Below are 21,390 nucleotides of genomic sequence, written 5' to 3' on the forward strand. Positions count from 1 at the left end.
GGTGACTTGTACTAGAGAGATTAGTGGTTAGAAACCAGTGATAAGTTAAAAAAAAGGGGGGGGGGTTAGTATAGGGCCTGGTTCACAGAAGTAATTTTAATTACTATTTTCTCACTTAATGATTGATAATTCTGTCAAGGTCACTGTGTTTGTCACTGTATTTGCATTTGATTATAATATTCTACTTTAACCACAGTCTCCTTGCTAAAAGACAGAAACTGCATCTTGTTTACATAGGAAGTGTTTGAGCTTGTTTCTTTTGATTATAGCAAACTAACACACAGCTTGGAGACAGGCACTTTGTAATAATAAACATGTAAGTGCTCTGCTACTATACCAGAGACGGCCAGTGACGGTCCCTGAAGTTTCTACCCACTCCCTTATGCACTCAAAGATTAACAATACCAGTAAATACAATGGGGGAAGTAGTTTAGAGCTGTGGCCAATAGTTTAAGCTAAAGAGTCTCAAAGAAATTTCAAATCCTAACTCTTCTTTCCCAGTTTTATGGCTTTGAGAAGGTAAAAATGTCTGAAATCCTGAGCTTTCTCATCTGTTTGTGATCATGTAATGAAATATCATTTATAAAGTACATAGTAACTAACACATATTGAGCACTCAATTATTCCCCTCAATTATGGAAATAACTGTGAAAACTGTTAATTTCTTCTGCACTATCAAAGGAAGGAGTCTGGGCATCTGCAAATACCTCCATCTTGGATTACAGCTACACTCTAACAGACTCTAAAAGAAAAATAATAAAAGTATAAAACAACACAGAGAGGGCAGAAATCAACGGAATAGGAGGTCATTTCTGAAGAATCCAGGCTCAATATATCTCAGAAATATCTCAATAATATCTAGAAAATGGATACCTTGAACAAATGCACTGTGTATTCATTTTATGAACTGCTTTAATACTTGAGTCAAACTTAAAAAAAAAAAAACTTACTGCTAAGTTCCATTGAAAATATGTACTTCTATGTTGGTAAGATACTCAATCTGATAGAACATTCCAAAATAAATGATTGAACACATTTTTAATTTCAAAGTATGGAATCATTAGGCATATGATATGCAATGACATAGCTTGAAAAACAAGTGTTGATCTTCACTATGATTATATTGGTGGGGGAGGGGCAGAGGGAGAGGGAAGAGCACACTTCTCACTGAGTAGGGAACCTGGGGGACTCAACCCAGGGACCTTGGGATCATGACCTGAGCTGAAGGCAAAACTCAACCGACTGAGCTACCCAGGTGCCCTGCACTATCATCTTTTAAAATTATATTTACTATTGCAAAACACACTATAATATAAAAGTTGTCAGTGAAAAAAGATGTGAATTTTTCACAATATGTAATTTTTCCTATCCTAACACAAGAGAGCTAATATAATTTTATTTATACAAATAAATAAAATATGAACAAATACAAAAAGGTAGAAGGACCAATGATGGTGACTGGGTCAGAAAAGAGAATTTAAAAAATAAGGGGACAAAGAAATCTTTTTTTTTTAAGATTTTATTTATTTATTTGACAGAGATAGAGACAGCCAGTGAGAGAGGGAACACAAGCAGGGGGAGTGGGAGAGGAAGAAGCAGGCTCATAGCAGAGGGGCCTGATGTGGGGCTCGATCCCACAACGCCCACAACGCCGGGATCATGCCCTGAGCCGAAGGCAGACGCTTAACCGCTGTGCCACCCAGGCGCCCTGGGGCAAAGAAATCTTGAGAACATTGTATTAAGGGTGAATATAAATTTAGGTTTTTTTTTTTTTAGTTACTGGTTTTTTTTGTTTGTTTAATGTAAAGGTTGAGACAATTTCCTGACAGATGGAGAAATTTCTCACTAAAGCAGAAGTATATTTTATAAAATTATCACTGTACAAGCAGAAACCATCCAGGCATGAAGGCTGACAAAAATTAAAGCATTTGCAAACCATTTCTGAAGGAAAAAAAATCAAAATACTAAACATGCAGAAAATAACTATCATCAAAATGACCTCAATAATGTTTAATATCTTTGAAAATCAAATGATTCCTAAATATATTTAAATTAATAATTTCAAAAGTGATTAATTGTGCATTAGAAAATCTGAGGTTATTTTTACCAAAATGAGATTTGGAGTAGGAAATTTTACAGTATGATTTTTTCTCTTTTAAAATCACAGAAGTCATTTACGATTGTCATACAATATTCTGAGAATAAAGATTATGGAGAAAAGTGAAAATTATACTGTTAACTACACTGTTAATGTGTTTTTAATCTAATTCCAAAATTCTTGTTTTTTTTTTTTTCACATTTATTCTATTGTCCTTCCTTACTGTAAAAACAGAGCAATTTTATCACCTTCTGTAAGGGCTATTTCTCCACCTGGTTTTGGATTCAGTACTTTCTCTCCTTTGTACCACTGGTTATTCTTTCTCTCTTCAATATTCAATCTGTCATCTTAAGCTGGAAGCAAAAGTGATGGCATTAACCCACTCATTATAAAGTTGAAGAAATTATATATACGTCCATACAATTTATTCTAAGGTCATGGTAAATTACCTTATTTTCAAAATACATGATTTCTGATTCTAAAATATATTGATAAGGCTTTTTTTTCCCCCAGAAGATTTTTAACTCGAATCAAAACTTTCCATCAAAAGAGAAAAGAAAATCATGGTCTTTTTATGTGTATCGCTCATTTATTTCATCATCCTTACAAAATTAATGCCATTCCTTTCCAAAGATAGCATCAGCAGAACCAAGTCTATGCCGAATGCCAGGTAAAATCAATTTAGCATTCATGCACTTTTATATCTTAGTCTCCTGCTCTACTACCTTCTTTGCACTATGTGTAATGATCAGTCTGGATACTGTCCCTGGGTACCTTGGCTTGTGCAATGGTGCAATGTTAAAAGTCACTCACTGCCTCAATCAATATTGAAACCAAATACTACCCTCTCAATCTCCCCAAACATGGACTTCTGTGTACATGTAAAGCAAACCTAGAAGGTGATGCTGCTACCTTCCCCACCTTCTAATACTTCATTTCACTTCAGCCTAAATTCTATCACTAGGAGTAAATCCTTCTTACGGTTTTATTTCATATATGCATATACTTATATGAAACAACACAACAGCAATTCCAAAAGGACAATATCCTGGAAAAAGGAACAGTCTCAAAGGAATAGTTTGTTCAGAAAGAAACACAAGACCACTAGAGGGGCACATTAATGTGGATTTTCACATAAGAACGTAACAGCTCTTCAAAAAACAAAACAAACAAACAAAAAACAGCTCTTCATTAGTTAAATAGCTACCTAAGCTAAAAGGAAAGCCATTAAAATGAGTTAGAATTCTACACCTTCAGAGAAAAGTACAATGATTATTATCGCGGAGCCCTTGTTTTTAGCTTTTAAAATTAACTGTGATCATCTCCTCAGAACTCTTCAAAATTCCCTCCTCTAAAGTACTTGCTATTGTACCTAATAAGATTTCAAAGTTTTAAAATTCAGTACAATTATGAAAAAAAAAATAACTAAAAATCTTATTTTTAATCTTGATATTTATTCTTTTCATTTTTTTCCTGAAGTATAGGAGATAAATACTTGCCACTGTTTGCTTTTTTGTTTTCTTTTTCTCTTTTTCCCCTTTTTCTCACATCTTATATTCAACATTCACTAGATGAGTATTGTTTCTTGATTGAGCATCACTTTTAACAAATGTTTAATCCTAGACTGGCACAGTGTTTTTACATTTCATGTGAAGTATCATACAGATCTATAACTGTGTTATAAAGTAAGAGAAAAGCACATAGTAGGATAATGATATTATTTGATGGAAAAATTATAAGGAATAAATCATCAAATAGTGTTTTTGAAGGTTAGTAGTAAAAAGGGGTTAAGTTATTCAGAAAAATCACAATATACACAACATTTCAGTGACAAAATTTATTTAAAAATATGAAAACTGTTGTACTGTGATAAAAATGTTTTATGAGACAAAGTGCTAAAACTGAAAATAACAAACTTTTCAAATAGTATTCATTGGAAAACTATAACAGATGTGGCACCAGTTTTGTTGCTATGCCCATAGAAAAGAAAGTGGTTGATGCAATTAGAAATAAGAATCTGATTATATAATCCCTGAAAACCAAAACGCAAAATAAAATTAGTGTCAAAAGTAAGGTCTAAAAAGCTTTAATGCTATGGTGCTAGGTTGGTAAATTTTCTAATCATTTCCACCACATGCTGTTTTGTAGCTCACATGAGAGCATATCCATAAAATGTGTCTTGCATAGGCAGTGTCATAAGGTAAGGCAAAGTTTAACACCACATTTTTCGCACGTTAGCTCTAACTGTACCCATTGCTATTCCACTCCTCTTCCCCACATCCCTGCGCTCATATTAGCTATGAACTAAGCAATGCAACGAGGCTAACCCTATTTGCTGAATTTTTCAGAGCTTACATTGTTATCAAACTTTAACATATATATGTATTTTTTAGTACTGGTAACCAGTTATTGCAAAAAGCCCCCCAAAGGACTATGACCTTCTGTTTAAGATTAGCTGTTATAGAGGAATAAACCAACTGAAGTAGAGATTTAAATGAAATCAAATCTACCTCAGAGTAAGAACACATTCCAGAGGCATAGATGAAGTGAACCTGGAATACACAGTTATAAACTATCCAAGTTGATCCAAGTTTTCTGTTTTTTAAATCGTAGAACAATTAATATTTTAATATTAATTAGGCATTCTACTTTACAAAGCCTTTTTCTGTATAAAATCCCATTTAATCTACTCTTGTAGCAGTTATCAATGTCATTTATTCTCTAGCCAAAGAAATAAACAGATGCAAGAGTAATCCACAGGGAACCTTGTGGGTGATATTTAAAGTGCAAGACTAACACACAATGCAACCATCTCATTGTGAACCATTTAATGCTCTTATAGATTGAAATGGCCACTTAGATTGAACACTGACTACCCACATATAATATTTGTATCTTAAATCCTACATGGAGATGCTGACAATAATAAATTAGTGCAAATACCAGTAATGCAAATTTGGCATATTAAGTTGCTACTGCCATGTTAAGCCTATAATATAAAATAGACATAATTTTACACATTCAGTTTTAGTAACATTATGGCCCACTGAGGAAAGTTTCAAGCAGACTGGATTAGGTTACCTCTAGGCACATTCTATCTCTAACATTTCATGAATCAATCTGCTTTTTATTAAAGTAAAATGCCACAACAAATACACCTCAAAGACTTCATTGTGTTTTCACGTAGTTGTGCTTCTTTAATGACTGAAGAGTGTTTATCTTTGAAGTGAGGTGTGTTTAATTTTTGAATCATTCTCATTTAATATAGTGACTGTGCTATAATGCAGTTCCTCTAATATGTATATCATGAAAATTATATTATCCTGATTAAAATAACTTTGCAATTAATGTCTCCATTTACAGGGAAAATACCTTTCCAGTAAAAAACGAAAACTAAAACCAAAATTAAGAAATTGTGCTTTCATAAATGTTCGGCAAGTCTCGCTGTCACCTTTCTGAGTCCAAAATAGGAACTGGAGAGTGCAGAGTGACACAGAAAAGACCAGATCCCTCTGTGGTTTATTTCCCAGCTATAAAATTCAGGAAAAGGGTAAAAATAAATATAATAAAATACAAATAATTATATAAAATATTATCAAATAGTGTATGACAATAAATAATATAATTCAAAATTTGGCTATGGAATTCTTTTAACTTTAAAAGAAAAATAAGTCCCAAGCATTCTCCTAGAGTATGACATACAATGAATGGTTCAAAGTTTTCATTGCAGTTCTGCTACTTAATACAATAAATCTTCCCACGAGTGTTAAGGAGGACATGGTCCTGTTTTTACCATCTTTTCACTAGCTCTCCATCAACTATGAGGTCACCTGGCGACCACAAGGCACAAAATTAGAGAAATAGAGTGTACCAAACTCTGATTCTCTGAATTGCAAATCAGAGAAGAGCTCTATATAATGATTTCTGTGCGAGTAGAAATGGGTGAGTGAGCTGCTACCTTAAAGTGATAAACTGCATTTGAGAATGGAGAGTAATAAAATCATATTATTTTAGATATTTTAAAGAATTCCAAATTCTCTCATGGTCAGATTGGTTCCCACAATGTCACACTATGTGAGTTCCAAGAGTATGAATCAGTGAGGTGTTAAAAACAGTTTTGCCCTTGGAGTAGAAATTTTGAAGCTAAGGAAAATCTAAAAATCAACACTACAGACAGCGGACAGGTATACAGAGTTATGCTAAAGGGCTAGGCAGAATGGTAGAGACATTTTATGAATCACAGGGATACAAGCTGAATCCTGTAAACTCAAAGGGAAAAATTATGTCTTATTCTCCCTTTTATCTCCTACATCTGGGGTTTAACCCAGTGTCTGCTACTTAAGTACGCAGGAGATACCTGCTGAGTGAAAGAAACACTAGGATAGGGTGGTTGGGTGGCTTAGTCAGTTAAGCGTCTGCCTTTGGCTCAGGTCATGATCCCAGGCTCCTGGGATGGCGCCCCACATGGGGCTCCTTGCTCAGCAGGGAGTCTGGTTCTCCGTCTGCCTGCCGCTCCTGCTGCGTGTGCTCTCTCTTTCTCTCTATGAAATAAATAAATAAAATCTTTGGGGGAAAGAAAAAAAAAAGGATAAGTCATACTAGTTTAGATGAAGATCCAGGAGAGATTTGCTGATTTGCTTGCATTCTTTAGTACAGTTACAAATATCATATCGTCTGTCTGGACTCTGACAATGGATGGAGAGTACGTGTTCATGCAACAGGTCTTACTAAAGTACAAAATAAACTACCAGTGTGCATTTTATTGTACATTTTTTTCCTGCCTTCTTTTATCAGATAAAATTGCAGTTCCCAAACTGTGTTGAGCATGTCAGTTTAGTGCAGTGGTGGCTGCAGTGTACTTCAAATTTTTGAAGTAAATACAGACATTCATAATGCATCATACAAGCCACTAGATTGAGAGAGTTCATAGTTTCAACATTAGATCACTGTATTTCTTTCAATGACATCATATCTTTGTGAAGCTGGATTTGCAGTGGCTGTTGTAATAAAAAGCAGTTACCGCATCATTTCGACTGTGAAACAGGAAATGAGAGGGATGATATCCAATCTGATCCAAGGTTTGAGAAGTCGAGCAATGCACAACAGGGCTAGGTTGTTAGAACATAAATTTGTAAGAAAATGGAAGTGTTAAATATTTCTTTGGGTCTGGGAATGGGAACTTCTTGTGCTATTATAGATCTATTTATTTTTGTATAGAGGTGTTTTTCAAAGTGTGTCTGGAGCCATTGACATTGTAATCCCAGGGGGTTGGATCTTGTTATATATTCAGACATATTGACCATACTTCCTGTGTCTGAAGGTAAAGCTCAGTAAGTTGAATTTTTATGCTGAAATTTTTAGATGATTCTATTAAGTCAAGAAGACTGAGAATGAACAACTTGCAAACACTTTTTTCACCTTTTTAAAATGTACAATTTACTGGGTTTTAGTATATTCACTAAGTGACACAACATCACTACTATCTAATTTCAGAATATTTTTATTACTGAAACTCTATTTTTAGTATGAAACCCCATACCTGTTAACAATCACTCCCCTCATAGGTGGCCAGCCCACCAAGTGAGCTCACAATAGAGTCAAAGGAGTCACGGGTACTTGCAACTGGAAGCCCTTGGGTGAGCAGGATGGGAATCTTGAATGTGTATGGGTGGGGGAAGGAGATACCTGTAGGGCAATTGCTTATTCTGTGACACATGACTTCAACCTCCTTCTCACAAATCTGTCTCTGTTTCTGATCTCTTCTGATAACCATTTGAATGTCCCACAGAAAGACTACAAATTCAAAGTATCCCAAACTGAACTGGTCTTCTCCTTGAAACTTGTTCCTCTTCTGTTATTTCCAGTCTTAGTGCATAATACTATCATCAACTTAATCATTTAGGACAGAAACTTACCACATTTGCAAATATGTATTCATTAATCTATTCAATTTACACAGGAGTTACAACCTCAAATGTCTAACAGACAATTAAAGCCAAAAATTTGATAATGAATAGGTATCTGCTTGATTAAAGCCATTTATATTCTAAGAGAATGTTTTTATTATTTTTTAAAGATTTATTTACTTTATAGAGAGAGAGCATGCAAGTGGGGGGAGGGAATGAGGAAGAGGGAGAAAGAGAATCCTCAAGCTGACTCGCCAGTGAGCACGGGCCCAACATGGGACTCCATCCCAGGACCCTGAGATCATGACCTGTATATTAGACATAGTTAACTGATTGTATTTATCACAGTGTATTATAATTTTTTAATTCCATTTTTCCATATACAATTGAAAATTCCCTTTTCAACTCTGGGTCTGTACCAACTGGCTATGAAGATGGGGGCACAGGTAACTTCAGTTACTACTTTCATTTCTTTTGGGTATATTCCCAGAAGTACAATTGCTGGATCATATGGTAGCTCTATTTTTAATTTTTTGAGGATCCTCCATAACCGTTTTCCATAGTAACTGCTCCAATTTATGTTACAAACAAAAGTGCACAGGGGTTCCCTTTTTTCCACATCCGGGCTAACATTTGTTATCTCTTATCTTTTTGATGATGGCCATTCTAACAGGTGTGAGGTTATATTTCACTGTGATTTTAAATTTCCCCAATGCTTAGTGATATTGAGTATGTTAGTAATCTTTTCATTTACCTGTTGGCCATCTGTATATCTTCTTTGGAGAAATGTCTATTTGGGTCCTTTGCCTATATATATATATTTTTTTTAGATTGATTGATTGATTGATTTGACACAGAGAGAGAGAGACAGCGAGAGAGTGAACACAAGCATGGGGAGTGGGAGAGGGAGAAGCAGGGCAGGCTTCCCCCCGTGCAGGGAGCCCGATGCGGGGCTCCATCCCAGAATCCTGGGATCATAACCTGAGCCAAAGGCAGACGCTTAATGACTGAGCCACCCAGGCACCACACTTGGCCTATTTTTTTAAACTGGATGATTATTATCATTATTTTTGCCATTTAGTTGTATGACTTCTTTACACATTTTGGGTATTTGCCACTTATGAGATACACGGTTTGCAAATATTTTTTTCCCCCATTTCATGGCTCATCTTTTCACTTTGTTGCTGGTTTCCTTTGCTGTAGTTTGATGGTGTGAGATTAAAAAAAAATCATCACTGAGACCTACATCAAGGAGCTTCATTCCTATGATTTCTTCCTGGAATTTTGCGGTTTCAGGTCTAACATTTAAGTCCGTAATCAAATATGAGTTAATATTTGTGAGTGGTGTATGATATAGGCCCAATTTCATTCTTTGATATGTGACTATCCAATTATCCAGGCATCATTTATTGAAAAGGCTGCCTTTCCTCCACTTAGTATTCTTCATTCCCAGTGTTTTACAGTTTTCAGAATACAGTTCCTTTACGTCCTTGGTTAAGTTTATTCCTAGGTATTGTTTTTTTGTTTTTGTTTTTGTTTTTGTTTTTGGTGAAATTGCAAATGGAATTCTTTTCTCAATTTCTCTTTTGATACTTATTAGTGTATAAAAATGCAACTAATTTCTGAATATTAATTTTGTTTCCTATGACTTAATTCACTCATTACTTCTAATAGTTTTGTGGTGGAGTCTTTAACATTTTCTATGTATATCATCATGTCATCTGCAAAGTGACAGTTTAACTGCTTCCTTGCCAATATAGATGTCTTTTGTTTCTTTTTCTAGTCTGATTGGTGTGGCTAGTGAATAGCTCCTTTGAGCTATGTTACTTTTTGTTTTATATATATCTAAGTAGTCCAATTTGTAAATATTTAAAATTGTTATACATTCTTGATGTACTGAGTCATTTATCATCAATGTTTGTTTTTAAGGTTAAAGTGAGTCTCACAGGAAGCATATTGTTGGCTTTTTTTTAATCTGTTCAGCCATTTCTGTGACTTATAATTGAAGAATTTAATCCATTTATATTTAATGTAATTATGGATAGGTAAGGACGTACTATTGTCATTTTGTTTTCTGGTTGTTTTGTAGATCTATTGTTCCTTGTTTCTTATCCTACTGTCTTTTTTGTGTGTTTTGATGTCTTTTGGTATCTACATGCTCTGACTTCTTGCTCATGCTCTTTTGTGTAATTACTGCAGGACATCCCCTTGTGGTTATCATCAGGCTTACAAAAAATATCTAAAACTTACAACACCTTATTTTAAATGATAACAACTTACCTTCAAAACTCCAATAGAATTCATAAACTTTACACTTTTTCTTCCCCTCCCCCCACATTTTAGTTTGATGCTGTTATAATTTACATGATTTTTTAAAAATTATTATTATGTAACTAATAACAGATTATTCCAGTGATGCTTATTTTTACTATGTCCATTTTTTTAACTTTTAAACTGAAGTGTTCAGTGAATTATACGCCACTATTACCATATTGCAGAATCTATGACCACACATTTAACATCACCACTGAGATTTTTATTACCTTTATATGTATGACTACAACTTTAACATTTTTTCATTAATTTCTCTGATCACATAACCTAAGAGTAGGACTTCAAACTCACCATAAAACTAAATGACTTACAGGCAGAAGTTGCTAACACAGAAATATTCTTGTATGCACATAATCAATGTTTTTATAATCACTGAGGAAATTATAAGAAAATCCTTGGAAAAGTAAGATATCTTATTGGACATGCTATGATTTGCCTACCATTTTGTGTGCTAATCTCCAAGGTGAGACTCTTAACAGCTGTGTTTTGAAATCCTAAAAGCCTTTTTTCTAATTTGAAACATCTATGGAGCATAACAGGCTTTCAAAGGGAAAAATGCTGCCAAAAAGATATCAAAACTGCCAGTGATTTTTATGCTGAAAAATAAATTAAAAATTTAAATGTCTCTTAAAATGATAACCAAATGTCTGGAAAAGCTCAGCTTCTGGAATCCTTACCTTACACAGACTTTCTTTCTGTAGGAAAGGCCTTGTCTGATACCTTCTTTTAAAGCAATGTCACTAGATAGGGACAGGAATTTGCCTCCTCTTCATGAACAAAGAAAAATTTTGGCTTCAAAATTTGGCTTTTTATTTGGATTATTAAAACACTGGTATAGCTTAGTAATGAAACAGCAGGGTGCATGCTTCTCATCTGATAATATTAAAACGCTACTATTGTCAAGAAAAGCTGACAAACATGATGAAAATCTATTGCACTTTTGAATGTGGACCCACCTTCATCTGTTCACCTAAAATGAGCTTTCTAAATCTCCTAGTATATTCACTTGTATGTCTTACTTTGGTAATTGCAAAGAGATCACTAATAAATAGGAGCTCCCAGAAGTGTTCCATCTATTCCCACAAATATCTTCTAAAGAATAGACTACACTGTGGCACTTCCTTCCTTACCACACAGCTATTCCCTATTGTTTTGAAATTTTTTTTTAAGATTTTATTCTTAAGTAATCTCTATGTGCAGTGTGGGGCTTGAACTCACAACCCTGAGGTCAAGAGTCATACACACCTCAGACTGAGCCAGCCAGGCACTCCTCCTAATATTTTGTACTCTGATTTTTTGCATCATCTCTTAAATTACCAATGACTACTCCATCCCTAAATTAATTTTCTCTGTTCTCATTTCCCTCAACTCTTCTGTTACTATTGTAATCTCTTTTTTGGTTTTAGTAGCTAAGGATGATCTTGGTTTCCCTGAGTCTAGATATTCTACCACCTATTCACTCTTTTCTCAAATCCACTTTCTCCTCCTTTTCCCTAAAAAAAATAAGCTTTGCTCCATGTTCCTTCTTCAAAACTCTCCTCTTCTACTATATATTCTGCTTTAAGAATATCATTACCTCTTGAAGGCTTCGATAATTATGACTTTCCTTTTTTTTTTTTGTTTTTAGGTCTTTATTATTTTCATTCTTCAGAGAAACCGATCTTTATTTTCAACTTTTTAGAAACTGAACTAGTCTTTCCTCTAAAACAAGCATACATTATTACAAGCAAAAGAGTATGGAATTTGGAATTCAATGAACTTAATTTTAAATCTTGTTACTTGACTTGGAGAAGCTATTTATTCTCCCCAAAGATCTGTTTCCTCTTTAATAAAAACAGAATGACATCAAATTTTACTGTTATAGCAAAGGACTAAATATTTAACAGTTATAAAATTTCCTGGTAAAGTACCCAGGCTAAAGTAATGCCCAGATACCTTTCTCCTCCTCATTTTAGTATGATTTTTCCAATGCATTCAAATTTCAAAATCTTTATTCTTTCTCCAAATTCTGCAACCCTTTGATTCTACTTCTTCAATCTTATTAATTGATTCCTTTCAATTCTCATTGTCTCCATCTTACTTAACACCCTTAAAATTTCTCATCTGGACAATAGCAATGCTTTCCTATTCTATTTACAAGATGTATTACACTTAGTTTTTCAGGTAAAGATTTTATTGCATAGCTACTGCTGTATTACCCTCCATCAAAAAACTTGTATCTCTAGGGTGCCTGGGTGGTTCAGTCAGTTAAGCATGCTACTCTTGATTTTGGCTAAGGTCATGATCTCAGGGTCATGAGATCAACCCCTCTGTTGGGCTCCATGCTGGTCACAGAGATTGCTTGGAATTCAGTCTTTCTCTCTCTCCCCTCCCTATCCCCCAACATACTCTCTCTCTTTCTCACTAAAAGAACAAAAAAATTGAATCTCTTCATAGCTCATGGAATGGAGAAGTGATATAATATCAATTATCATATACAGAAATACCATAGCTTAAAAGCACTTTCACAACTATTATTCAGTTGCTTGTTAAAACATTGCACACATTGGGGTGCCTGGGTGGCTCTGCTCTCACACTCTGTCTCAAATACATAAATAAATATCTTTTAAAAAATATACATGGCATATTCCTATTTTGCTAATGAGTAAACCTGTATGCCAGAAGTTTGTGCACTTAGCCATAATAAAAGTAGGCCTGAACCCAGAGCTTATGGCTTGCAATTTGATGCTTTTTTCCTTTTGTTTATATATTTGCATTCTAGCATTTAATTTCCTTCTTAATACAGCCCAAACCTAACTTTCTGACATTATATTTCCAATTCTGCCATACTGTGTTACAGAATGCTAGACATGCCACTTACAGAAAATAGATCATTTTAGTTATGTGAAGTGCATTTTTAAAAAGAGATTTTTTAAAAAGCTACTATTCTCTTAAAATAACCAGTTGCTTAAGGCAAACTGTTCTTCCAAATGCGTCTACCCTTTATCAGCTCAGCAATACAGCACATGTTATTCTAGTATGTGATCCTGCCAATCTTTTCCTATAAGAATCCTGTCCATTCTTCAAATGGATTTTTATCTTCTTTATTTTCCCATAATTTATATCCATGTTCTCTTGGCTCATATGACTTGAACGATATTCACTTGTGTGCTTTCTCATATCACCATACTGGAATTTATTCTATTTCTTGAAGGCAGATACCACACTATTTTTTTTTTTCATCACCAAGCCAAAAATAGTTTAGATACTTAAGAAAAGGCTGCTGAGTAAACCTGCACTGCAACCTTCCTCTCATATTATGTTTTAAGACTAATGCAATTAAGACTTGTACTGTTGCACATATGGAAAGATGTTTCTGGCATCTTTGAGAAGATTCTTTAAAAGACATATTACCTAGGTCTGAAAACAGAGTATGGAAGCATAAATGTTCTGTTGCTTTTTGGAGCCCAGATTGCTCAGAACAATATTACCATATTAAAACTAGCTCCTATAAAAAACAAAAAAGTGTATTTTAAGTTGTATAAATATGTAGAGCAAATAGTGAGGCTACAGTTTTAAAAGTTACATCAATTATGTTATCTAAGCTAATAGGATATTTAGAAAAATTTGATTTACAAAAATACTCAACATGGGTAGGCAGTATAAAAAGAAAATAAATAACACAAATAACAAGCTTTAGCACTTACACTGTGCACACCTTCTGAGTAACTTAGCATTTTATCTATACTTCGCCTATTCTCATGGTCTCCTCATTACTGGAGGGGAAAAACAAGCTGTTTTTACAATGTTATGATAAAAGTACCAAAAAGAAAAGGTGATGCAAGAAATAGTTAGAGACCACAAATAATTTAAATTGTGTTAATCTTTCACGAAATACAGTTTAAAGTATACATATTTAGAAATACATTAAAATATTCCAACTAGAAAATAATTTTTGATGAATAAAACTGTTTATAGATAAGGCAAGTATCTTGGCCTATGCAATGTGGGAATACTTGATGTATACTAACTCTAAATCTATAAAAATGAGATTTCATGTATAAAATGGCACTTTTTGAAAAATTAAATTACAATAAAGCAAAATATTAAGAACACTTTCTAGTGTCATCATTAATGATTAAAAAAACACATAAAAGCAGAATTCAATGTCAGATCTGTCAGATTTTCCCATGCTGCATTCGAATACTCAGATGTAGTATTCTATAACTTCCATAGTAAAACACTGTTTTATTGAGTATATGTGATTTTTATTAAATAAAATTCCATTATTATAATGGAAATGCTATGTGACCTAGAAAAAGTGGAACAAGTGATCTGACCTTAATATGAGATGGATTATACCAATGAAATAAAGTGAGAGTAAGAGAAAAAATAAGAAATAAAACACAAGAAGAGGTATTTGAATAATAATCTTTTTGGTTTAAACAATATGGATAATATAAGAGACAGTCAAGAAATTTGGAGTAGAAAAAAGGAGGAAAAGATCTATCAAATCACTGATAAACCAAACATAGAAACAAAAGAAAGGACTTCCATGTGCTGCAGACTATGCTAGCATTTTCTTTATAAAAGGCTCTTTGTAGAATTAACTATTCTCAATTGCATTCCTCCATAGTCAATCCATAAGGAAGTTGTGTTGATTCTATTTCCTAGGATATTCTATGCCCAATACTCTCCATTTCAATTAAAACCTTCCTTGAGAGTTTCAGTTCAAGACCATGAATCAAGAAGATCACAACATGGACGGCACTGGAGGAGATAATGCTAAGTGAAATAAGTCAAGCAGAGAAAGACAATTATCATATGATTTCTCTCATCTATGGAACATAAGAACTAGGAAGATCGGTAGGGAAAGAAAGGGATAAAGAAAGGGGGGTAATCAGAAGGGGGAACGAAGCAGGAGAGACTATGGACTCTGAGAAACAAACTGAGGGTTTCAGAGGGGAGGCGGTGGGGGAATGGGATAGACTGGTGATGGGTAGTAAGGAGGGCACGTATTGCATGGTGCATTGGGTGTTATACGCAACTAATGAATCATCGAACTTTACATCAGAAACCAGGGGTGTACTGTATGGTGACTAACATAATATAATAAAAAATCATTAAAATAAAAAAAATTAAAAAAAAAGAAATTTGTAAACAATGGAAAGCCTTTGATATCGGTGTATGTTAAACAAAGGATGACAGAACCATATGTATATTTTAAAATTTCCAATTAAAAAAGTTTCTTGGGGCAAAAAAAAAACAAAAAAAAAGAAAGAAGACCCTGAACTCACCTCCTCCCAAGGATGCACTGAGTCTTCAGCATTGACAGTTTCCTCTTTAAAAAAAAAAAAAAAACAAACAAACCTAAAGGCTGGCTAAGTGACCACTACACATCATGCAAACAAGAAATCCACGTCAAAGACGGTATGAGAAGTTGGGACACAATCTCACAATAAATCCTACCCCTGATGGAGCAAATCACAACCAGGAATAAACTCAAAACCCAGAGCTTTTCACTGAGGATCAAAGAATTTGAACCTCACATCAGGCACCCCATTTTTAACACATGCGCTTGAGAGATGAGGCCCTCCAAAACATCTAACTTTGAAAACCAATGGGGCTTGCATCCTGAGACCTGCAAGATTGTAACAGTCTGAGAGGTAGCTCTTAAAGGTCACAAGTGCTCAGATTCACCTGCCCCCAGGCCCATTCAGAGGCAGCTACTGGTGACTAGACTTAAAGTGACGAAGGCTCACTTATTTTATTGAAATATCAGCCTGAGGAGCAGGCATCTAATTTAACACATACATCTAGAAATTTGCTGGAATACCCTCCTGGACAGAGACTGGAAGGTGCCATCTTCATACTCTCCTTTTGCTGTGCTCCAGAGCACTGTATTTCTCAGAAAGGAGCTTTTACAGGCATCTGGCACACTGACGTTTGTGTTTATCATCCAGGAGACACTTCTTAACTGCCTGGCTCTGGAGGCTAAGGGAGCTTGCATTTCTGGTCCCACGACACTCTAATAGTACCACCCAGAAAGCAGTTTACACCCCTGTCTGGCACCCCTATACTGTGACTACTGCCAGGGGACATCTCTACATTGCCTGGCTCTTATGGCAAGTGGGACTTATATTTGTGGGTCCCACAGGACTACAGCCAATGGAGAAAGGTTCCTAAATATCTACCATCCCAAGGCACAGAAAGAGACAATAGAAACGGGTCTTTCTGTGAAGGAGACCAATTCGCTAACCATCATGACTGTAAACTGAGGAGCTTGATATTAATTTAACACACATTTTGGGGCCAACTATAATTCTTTCCAGAAGCTTCGGAGGTCAGATGTAATTTTTGCACTCACCCCCAGCCATGCTCCAGGGCACTAGAGTCTCCTGGAGGGGAGCTTTACATACTTTTAGAGCCCTGTTTCTTTTTATTTTTGGTATCTGGGTTTTTGTGGCTACCACCAAGGGTACACTCGTTGATTTCCTGGCTCCCTGGTAGCTAAGGTGGAGGGTGGTTTCATTAATGGGTCCATAGGATTGCAGCAATCAGAGAAACATTTCTTGGCAGGCTACACCCCCAGGCACTGTGCAAACAGTGGACTGAGACACAACCCCTAGTCTTTCTATAAAGGAGGCTTTTTTACCTTTTTTGGAGCTATGGCCTGAGGGGAGGGCTTCAGGTTTGGCCCACATCTGCTGGTCTGTGGAATTGCTCTCAGGGAACACAGGCTATGGACACTATCTTGATAAAAAGCTTTCAACAAAGCAGGTATAAAGGAAGCGTACCTCAACACAATAAAAGCCATATAGGACAAGCCCAAAACTAATATGACATTCAACATTGAAAAGTTGAAAGTGTTTCCTCTAGGACCAGGAACAAGACAAGAATGCCCACTCTTGCCACTTTTATTTATCATAGTATTGGAAGTCCTAGACAGAGCAGTTAGGCAAAAAAGATATAAAGGGCATACAAATTGATAGGAAGAAGTAAAACTGTCACTATTTGCAGATGGCATAAAATCATATATAGAAAACCCTAAATATGCCATTAACAAACTGTTAGACTAATAAACAGTTTCAGTAATTTTGTAGGATACACTAATAACAAATTATCAGAAAGACAAATAGAGAAAACAATTCCATTTATAATTGCATCAAAAAAAATAGCTAGAAATAAATTTCACCAAGGATGTGAAAGACCTGTATACTGAAAACTACCAGATATTGATGAAAGAAACAAAGACTACAGAACGCCACCATTATTCTTCTGCTTTATGTAATTTGATGATCCAGATCTATTACTTATCTGAAGTGTCTCTTCACGCTATTTCAATTTTTTTCAACCTGTCACTCCAATGAAATCATTCGTGTCTATAATCTTCATGCTGTCAAATTTAAGAGACAGTCTTCTGTCCTTTTTCTCAGTTTTTCAATAGCATCCAACACTCCTCAACCTCTTTTCAAGAACTTCCTGCTTTTGTTTCATTCCTATTCCTCTCGCCACTCATAAGCATGATTTGATAGCTCCTTGTATTCCTTCAAATCATCAGATAGCATCGATCTTTGGGACTATGTGATAGATTGTCTCATCTTTCTATGAAGTCTAAATGATGTCATCTATCACGCTGCTTTAATATGCTTTATAATATCTACATGCTGATAGTCCCTGATTACCTCTGAATTTCAGCTCTGTTCAACTACGAACTTAATGTATCTATGTGGAAATCTCTAAGTCATTTAAAGTTTAAAATCTCAAAAGTGAACTCTTCATTTTTCTCCTCAAAACTCTGGACTTCCACACTTAATTTTTTTCTTTAAGATTTTATTTGTTTGACAGAGAGAGCACAAGCAAGGAGAGGGACAGAGGGGGAGGGAGAATCAGAGTTCCCAGTGAGCAGGGAGCCAACGTGGGGCTCAATTCCAAACTTTGGGATCATGACCTGAAACAAAGGCAGATGTTTAACTGACTGAGCCAGCCAGGTGTCCCCACACTTAATTGAATATTATCATTCACTCCAGTCTCATGATATTTAAGCCCAGAAAATTAGGGATTATCTTTTATTTTTCTTACTTTCCACATCAAACTGTCATTGGATCCTAAAAACTGTATATCTTTCTTGAGTTTGTCTAGTTCACTAACATCACCATAGCTCAAGTCTCTATCGTCTTACACCCAGACCCCTCCAGTCATCTTCTAACTAAAACTTCTGTTTTCTTCACTACATCTATCAAAAATATAAAGCATGATCTACTGAAAATATAAATGAGATCACATCACTCTTTTACAATTCTTTGTAGTTTCCTATTATTTGTAGGTGAGTTAAAGTAGCCTAGGAGTGACCATGGTGAACCAAAGAGACCTTGTTCACCCTAATGGGAATAGGCATTAACTGGTTCCAGTAGATGTTTCCATGAAGGTACATTAGTTTCAGTCACCAGATCTAACAAGGAAATACAAAAATCTTTGTGAGTGTGTGTGCGCGCGCACGTGTGTGTGTGTAATCTAATTTTTAAATGTTGGCTCTCATTTTTCAAAACACTGTGAGCTTAAAACAAAATATATCTTCAATCCAGATTAGACAAGGGCTGCAAATTTGCTTACTCAGCAGAAGAGATCTGCTTTTTCCTTATCTCCTCAACTTCATTCTCTGCTTTTCTCCCATTTACATTCTATAACTTAGACTCAACGATCTTTATTTTCCTGGAATAGCTCATTAAGCTCTTCCTCAATGTGGGGCTCTTTCTTACAGTATAGATGCATAAAATTCTGGTATCAGTGAGAGTGGGACCTTCTGAAAATGTGTGGGATCCCCCTTGATAGTTTTAATCTCTTACAGAAATTTTTTTTTATTACTGTATTTTTTGATTTCACAGTACTGTCCTAAATTTGTAATTACAACTGCATGTGACATTTAACTGTCTTTTCTGTCATTAAATTCTAAGAACTATGGGGGCTGTGTACTATGTCTGCTTTTGTGTGTTTTATTTGTTCCTAGTATAGGACCAGGAACATAACAGGCAAGCAATATATGTAGATAATGAATACATAAATGTTCACTGGATTTCTCTTCCTCTATATATCACATTCTAATCATCCTCTAAGACCTAGCTCAATGTTAACCTCCTATGACCCTTTCTCCTAGCCTCCAAAAATTCCATACCTCCTCTGTGTGTTTGTAACATCTCACACATTCTTAATGAATTTGCTTTAGTCTGTGAGCTTTTTTAAGGATTTATTTATTAGAGAGAAAGAGAATGCACAGGAGGGAAAGGCAGAGGGAGAGAGAGAATCTCAACCAAAGATTGTCCACTGAATGTGAAGCCTGACATAGGGCTGACCCTGAAATCATGACCTGAGCTGAAATCAAGATTCGGACACTTAACCATCTGAGCCACCCAGGGTCCCCTGAACTGTAGCTTCTTGATGCCTAATATCTATCATGGTGTTTGAACTATGATTACAAAAAAAATCTTATAACTGGAATCCACTACACCTGAAGGTAATTTAACTCACCATATTAAGGCTATTTCCAATAAAGCCATATAGTTTTGCAAAAAGTGGGAGCAAGTACACATTCGTAATGATTATTCTGTAATTCACATCATACTGTAATAGCCACTAGCATTAACTGAATACTTATTTTGTCTCAAGCTCTGTAATTATTATATGCATACATCAGCCAATTTCCTTAACCTTATGAAATAAGTACTATTCTTATTTTTAGATCTCAGGAAATAAACTCTTGAAGACAAATAGTTTATGGCAAGAATGGGATTTCAGTGAAGTTTATCTGACTTCAAAGCATAATGTTGTAGGGGTGCCTGGGTGGCACAGTGGTTAAGAGTCTGCCTTCAGCTCAGGGCATGACCCCGGCTTATGGGATTGAGCCCCACATCAGGCTCTTCTGTTATGAGCCTGCTTCTTCCTCTCCCACTCCCCCTGCTTGTGTTCCCTCTCTCGCTGGCTGTCTCTATCTCTGTCGAATAAATAAAAAATAAAATCTTAAAAAAAAAAGCATAATGTTGTAAATACAGTGAATAAAATGGTCAGATTTTGGAATCAGGGAGTAATAAGTTCAAATTTCAGTTCCATCAAATTATTACCTGGGTAAACAGAGCTTTAGTTTTCTCATTTGTAAAGTGGGGATAAAATAATAAATACCATATACTATTTTATAAAAAAATTAGAAAGACGTAAAAAATAGAGAGTAAATTGCTTATCACTCTGTAGTCTACAGAATATCACTTTTAATTATTGAAGCTGAGAGATTTAGTTGATTTTTAATAAAGTCAATTTATTAAGATCAGACTTGGACTAGATCTCAGGTCTTTTAAATTTCTCTCTAGGGTTTTCTTCAAACATTTTCATATATATTATTTATGGGGCTGGTTAAATAACATTCTGTAATTTTTTTTTAGAAAATTACAACTGTATTTATGTTGTAATCATACTATTTTTTCTTCCTCTTCATGTATAGCAAAATGTAACTTAAAGTCATCTTGAAAGATCCATGAGGACAAAATTTCCATAGGTCTCTATTGTAAGAATGATCTACCCACCCCGTCCCAGCAGGATATTCTTTAGTCCTTCATATAAATAATATAAAGAAGTAAAAATTGTAAATGTGCATTAGGTGTAAGTATAATCATTATCAATAATTTTATTAAAAATTTATATATCATCGATACTTTGTAAAAACAAGTATTTGTGAATGTTAGTTAAATTATCAGTTAATATTTTACAGCATTCTTGGTATTTATAAAATGTTACAATAATCAGAGTTCTGCTAAAATTTCAAGATTTTAAAAAAAATATTGTTTCATAGTTATGAAATTAATGCCTACCACAGTATACTACATGTATTCTCTTGGTTGTTAAGCTTAATTTTGGATTAAAAAAATAATACTAATTTTAAGATGCAGATACAACATATTCAGTTATGTCTACTTCTGTAAAATACTTATAAAATCTTTGTAGAACATTCGCAGGAAGGTTTCACAGGCAGTACCTCATTTGAAACTCACCATTAGATGTGCTAAATTTGATTTGCATGTTACAGAA

General features: G+C 34.9%; 1 protein-coding gene across 1 annotated transcript in view; it reads right to left on the bottom strand.

The window, feature by feature from the left end:
* Window positions 1-21,390, bottom strand: part of CSMD3 (CUB and Sushi multiple domains 3) — a 1,149,842-nt gene that overhangs the window by 619,554 nt on the left and 508,898 nt on the right.

Source organism: Ailuropoda melanoleuca, chromosome 9 (genome assembly GCF_002007445.2).
Source record: "Ailuropoda melanoleuca isolate Jingjing chromosome 9, ASM200744v2, whole genome shotgun sequence".
Classification (NCBI taxonomy): Eukaryota; Metazoa; Chordata; class Mammalia; order Carnivora; family Ursidae; genus Ailuropoda; species Ailuropoda melanoleuca.